Genomic DNA, 6,000 nt, shown 5'->3' with positions numbered 1-6,000 from the left:
CAGTTTGAGAATAGAGACAGCAGAGGTTGCCAGATAACTTTTTGAATTAGAGCCATCTAGATAAATATCATGCAATGTTGCTCTACTGTACTTTTGTTGAAGACAACCATTTCACCTGAATTGAATGTTAAATTTTAACAATTTTATTTTTGAGCTCAAATGCTGTAACTTATAGTGTGTATAATTTTACTGCTAGATGTCAGAACATATTTGAGTCAGCCAAGAAAAAAACAATAGCATTAAATCTAGACGATACCCCCTAACAGCTGGGCCGGTTTCTGAGCACGTTTCTACAACTGTTTGTATGAAAAATAACATTTTTGTAAACATTACATTTTAACATGTTTTAATAATATTAACACTTAGCAATAAATTAGGAAATAAAAAAAGGAATGTGTGTATAAATATTTTGCAGTATTCTACATTTTTACCCCTGAGAGCAGAGTGACTCTATATCTGTTTACTGTTTACCTCAGCTGTCAATGTCGGGTGAGAAGTGTGCTTGTCTGTATACTCTCGAGGAAACTATAAAATTTAGTGACAGATTGATGAATCAGTGACGTTCGCGTCTGTTCGATGACACCGAGGTAAGTTTTTAAAGATATTCTGAAATTTTCTGAGGGTAAATGCTGGTGTTTTGCTCCTGTTAGCCTCTGTTAGTTGCTGTTTATTAGCGAAACTTTCTTTCAAGTTTTGCTGGAAGACATGATTACACACTATTTATGTGTTTATGTTTTTATCTATGTATTCTTGAGCAAAATATTGAATAAACTTTAAAAAATTACCTTTAATCAGTTCATTGTAAAATCTGTTGTTACAGCTATTTTGCTAGCCCAATAATTTTCTCAAGTAATTTCAGTTAAAAGACGCCAAAAAAAATTCCAGTGTGAGGATTTGCTCTTTTTTACTGTGAATTTTATCTGAATGCCCCTATCCCTCCTGTGTTGACGTAATCACAGAGTATGAGTAAAGGGACAAAAAAGTGCAGACAACACGAAACATAAGGGTGAGTTAAAGCACAAAATTACACATACTGTATGTAACATGTTTTGTCCTGCTGAGCCACAGTGATGACCCTTCTGTATAGATGCATGCGAGGCAACAAACTTGGTCTGAAAAGTTGATAGCTGTTTCTAAAACAGCCCAACACTTCATCAGAGGCATCACTTGGAGTTTGCCACCGTTGACAGCTGTATTCTGATTTCCATGATTACTTTCTGATGCAGCTTTTCCATTCCCCTGCGTCTGTGTGTGTCACAGAGAGAGAGAGAAACAGACAGTGTGTGTATGTGATTTCTTTGTGTCTCCTGACCGCCTGCAGATACCATTTAGGTTTGAAAAGTCCTCCAAGTTGCTGTTGGGGAAGCTGACTTGCCACAATAATAAATTTGCAGCAGGTAGCAGAGAATAGCGAGTGGCATGCAAATCTGTCTTGGTGTCCCTCTGGGGCCTCGGTGCTCACTGCGGGAGAAAATGAAGCCATGCTGCTCCAAACACTGTCTCTCTTTCTCTCCCAGGCCTAAAGTTAATTTCAGTGGAGAGAGCCAAATAGGGTGTCAACTGGTCTCTTTTCTCCAGCCATATAGGCACACCGGGGCTTGTTCCAGAGATGGATATGTGAGAGGATAGACTCACACTACCTACCTGACACTGGCCCTCTTGATTCATTATGACAGGCCAATCTTTTATTAGCCTGGCCTTCGTATTCAAACCCTATCAAGAAAAAAAAAAGGGAAGAAGTTGAATTTTCTCTGGATGAATACAGCAGATTTATTATGCGGCGCCTCCTCCCAGCCCCCCCATAATTATTAGCCTCATGTTTTTGACAGATCTGGTTAGCAGGCTGTTATTTGATATCCACGTTAACTGCAGCACCTAGACTGACTGATATAACTACACGTTGCAATACCACTTTGCAAATGATTATGTTAAAAGAAATATACAGTGAAGAAACTTCTTTAGTGTCCTCTCTGCCTCCCAGAAGGATGAGATTGAAAATGTACCATTTTACTATTACTAGCAGACATCAGAACAGTAAATGAATGCGAGGCTGGATGGTAGAGTAATTCAATTACTGTGTGGCAGTGCAGACCTAGTTTTATAGCTTGCTCTCTGCACTGTGAGCACATCCACAGGTAAATGAACATGGCAGGCAATGGTCATCTCCCCCTGTTGTTACAAGATAGCTGTTAGGCTGCCTCAGTAATAATATAAACCAGGCCTTGGATTCCTACAATATTTATGAGGCATAAAACAATATTTTAATTTGGTCAAAGGATTCGATTTTTTTTATGTCTGAGCACGTATGAGCTCATGAAAACTTCATCTCCTATAATTAACAGTATTATAAAAATGTACTTTTAAAGAGTTTTTTAAGTCAGGACTACACAGTAAAAACTCTCAGCCCGATAAATGTATGTAAATGTATTTATAACGTCTCTACAAGTTTACAGTTTACCCCTTAGTCATATACACAGACAGCCTGTCTATTCACTTCAAACAGTTCCAGAAAAACAACATAATTGATCATCTAAGGAGGACAGCGCTCACAATAAATCGAACTCACCAAAAAATTTGTGAATCAGCTTTGTGTCCCATCCCAGGCTTTCAAAAGCAATGCTCCTGTTAAATAAACCCACACTCTATATGACAGCGAGCTGGCTAGCCATGGAGTCTGAAGTGCAACTGATTCTGAGGCTTGTCTGTGACGCTGCTGGTGGATGGATGGGCTCTGGTGTTGGGCAACAGGGGTAAACTGTATTGATCCTTATCCAGTCTCATTTTTGTAAGCAGACGGCTTTTCACGCTGTGTTTGGGTACCTTTTTGATGGCCCTGACAGCTTCTGCAGAATGCTGTCGGAGACTATTTGACAGGCTGGACCAGGTTGGGAGGAGGGGGAATACAGGGAGAAGGAGAAGAAGGAGAAGGAGGAATGGAGTGAGGCAAAAAAAGGAAGGTGGAGGATCGGTTCAGTGCAGGTCGGTGACAATTGCTTTAGCCTTGGAATCAATTCCCTCTGTTTACAGACCATTTCACAGTCCTTTACCTGTAACATCACTTGTGTCAGTCCCATTAATACCCCCAGATATATAATGGTTGAATTAGCATAATGGCTAAAGCAAGGCTCTGGACTGTGAGCACATAGCAAATGTCAACATCTTCTCCTTACTAACCCAATTAGAAGCCATTAACAGGCCTGCTTGGCCGCAAACATCATCAAACTACGCTAAACTCCATCCTTCCAACCATTTTTTTAAATTTATTTTTTATTTTTACAGTCAATTACCTATTTGCACAGAGTCTTTAGACAAGTGGTAAATCTTGCAAGACCAATTAAACTAATCTAAATATGAAAGGTCTCAGTTTTCCAATGCACAGACAAATAGTCCCAGTATTACGTAAACGCCTCAAACTATAGTCTCAAACTCCAAAAAAGTCGATAGATAGATAGATAGATAGATAGATAGATAGATAGATAGATAGATAGATAGATAGATAGATAGATAGATAGATAGATAGATAGATAGATAGATAGATAGATAGATAGATAGATAGATAGATAGATAGAATGTATTTATCTTCAAAGTAACTTGAACAAGAAGATTAAGAACTATTCAGTGGAAAATCAAGTCTATAAAAGTCTATAAAATAAAGAATCTACTATTTGCACTCAGTATTTTTTTCTCCTTCTACAAGCTTATAATAATTCTTGGAATTGATTCTCTATTTTTTATTTTGTTCCACTCTAACGACTACATGATAGTGCTGAATTATTTTATAGTCTTCCAAAATGACCACATAATTACACTTTAATTTGTGGACTACAGTGAAAAACATTAGCCTATGAACAGAAGTGCACACTTTACTTTGAGAAGTAGAAAAGTTTTGGGCGAGGGGGGGTTTCTCCAGAAACATAAAAATGTAAGATCATGACGTGCAGGAAAATCAATTTCACTCATAAATGCCACTGTTTTGATTACATTCATGCCTCAGATTCTCTCTAGTTCCAGAAACAGTAGTTTTGTATGCACTGCCTGCGAGATCCGTCCCTATCTTTCTCAAAACTGCCTCATAACAAATTGATCATTGCCTGGCATGCGGGTCACTGATGCAGCCACCAGGCCTCGGCTCACGTCTGCATCAGGATGCAGCCCACTGTCCGCAGCCCCATTCAGTTCAGCTTCGCGACCGAGCCGCAATGATAAGTCACCCAGCCAGCCAGTATTGATTGGGGGTCTTCGAGCCTTAGACAAAGGCAGGGAAGGAGGTGACTGATTGTGTTTTACAGAGAACATTATCACTCCGCTCAACGCAGGAGGGCCGACAGAATTTCCTCGCCCAAGAAATGGAGACGACCACCCAGCCTGGGAGTATATGACTTGACTCAGTGAAGCGCTAAGTCCAATTTGAAAGCCAAATTGTGAGGCTTAGAACAAAGGAGGGAAAAAAGAGAAATGGTTACAGTGCATGTGGTGATTTTTCTCCCTTTAGCATTGACCAGTCCATACATGGTACCCATTCTATAAAATCATAAAAGCATTAAAAAAATTGCTTTCTCTACGTGCTCTGCATACTCTTAGTCCACAAAGAGGACTGTGAAACCAGTGTTTGTCCAATTTGTACACATCTTATTTTTTTACTTGTTTTAAGTGCTTAAGCTTGCTCATTTAGACCTGGACTTTCTCAAGCATAGGCTAAAAAGAGCCTTTACCATAATTTGTTTTTACAAACAGGATTTGAATAACTCTGTTTGCAGATTAAGTGTGGCGCAGGTTAGGAGCAGCTCAAAAGAAAAGTCATAGGCCTACTACACAACAGAAGAATACTACTAAACTACTTAGAATATAACTGCTCTAAGATGATGCTACGTCTTCTCCTCACCTCTCCTCACCTCTCCTCTCCTCTCCTCTCCTCTCTTCTCCTCTCGATCATCTTCCGCCTAAATAAAGCTTGCACTCTCCCTGAGTAATCAAGGCAAGAGTATCAGGATCTAATTGACTCACACAAGCTCCCTTATCAGCCAGGTGCAATCTGAGGCTGCTGCTGCTTAACAAGGAATTAAACATTTTTCCATGCTGCTGCCAGCACTTTAATTGATTGATGCTAAAAGTTTGGAAAATAAAAGCCTGGTACGTTGTGAGCGGCCCCGCTTTCCAGGTTCCTGCCGGACCCCACAGAGAGACGAGCTCTGGATTAGAAGTGGCAGTTCACATTTTCACCATCAGCCGGCCCTGTCATCTCGGCCCAAGCAAGGATGCGAGTGTAGGTGTGAGCATGCATTAGTGTGTGTGTGTGTGTGTGTATGCGAGGCATGCGTGTCTGCCACTTCACATGGAGAGCAGCGCCTGAAAGACACATGTACTTGAAATAAGGGAATCAATAGAACACTTAATGAACAATTAGGAGAACAGCTGTAGGCCTGTCAGACACCCATCTGCACACAGATCTGCTCTGAGAGAGCAAGAGTGAGAGTGAGGCCTTGCTACAACTCTCAGGCTATTGCTTCAGGGCATGTGCAACCCCCTCCTCTTTAGCCTATCTACATCCATTTACACCTTGCATCGCTCCCTCTGCTCCAAGCTGTTAAAGCCAGGCCCAATTTAGCCAAGCAGACCTCCATCTCCTTCCATTCCTCACCTCACATTAGCAGGAGAAGCCGCTAAAGATATGGAAATGGCACAGGACATCCTTCAGGCTCGTGTCAGGGCAGGGGGGATCGATAAATTTGACAATCCATGGCATTTAATTAAAACGGCTGCCGGAAGCTAGGCAGTTTGTTTTTCTGTGTGGGACCCAGCCCGGCGTTTATTGCTCAAATGAATACATAAGTGTATTCATAAGCACCCTGTACATTAAATCCACCTCAGTCTTTGAGATGAGTTCGTGGCAGTAGGGTGTGTGTGTGCGTGTGGGGGGCTTTTCAACTTTCAACGCTAAACGAGCACCCGGACAGATGAAATTAATATCTCCACCTTCCCCCCCCCAGTGACTTTTAACAT

This window comes from Oreochromis aureus, linkage group 17 (genome assembly GCF_013358895.1).
Source record: "Oreochromis aureus strain Israel breed Guangdong linkage group 17, ZZ_aureus, whole genome shotgun sequence".
Lineage (NCBI taxonomy): Eukaryota > Metazoa > Chordata > Actinopteri > Cichliformes > Cichlidae > Oreochromis > Oreochromis aureus.
This window is presented reverse-complemented; position numbering follows the sequence as displayed.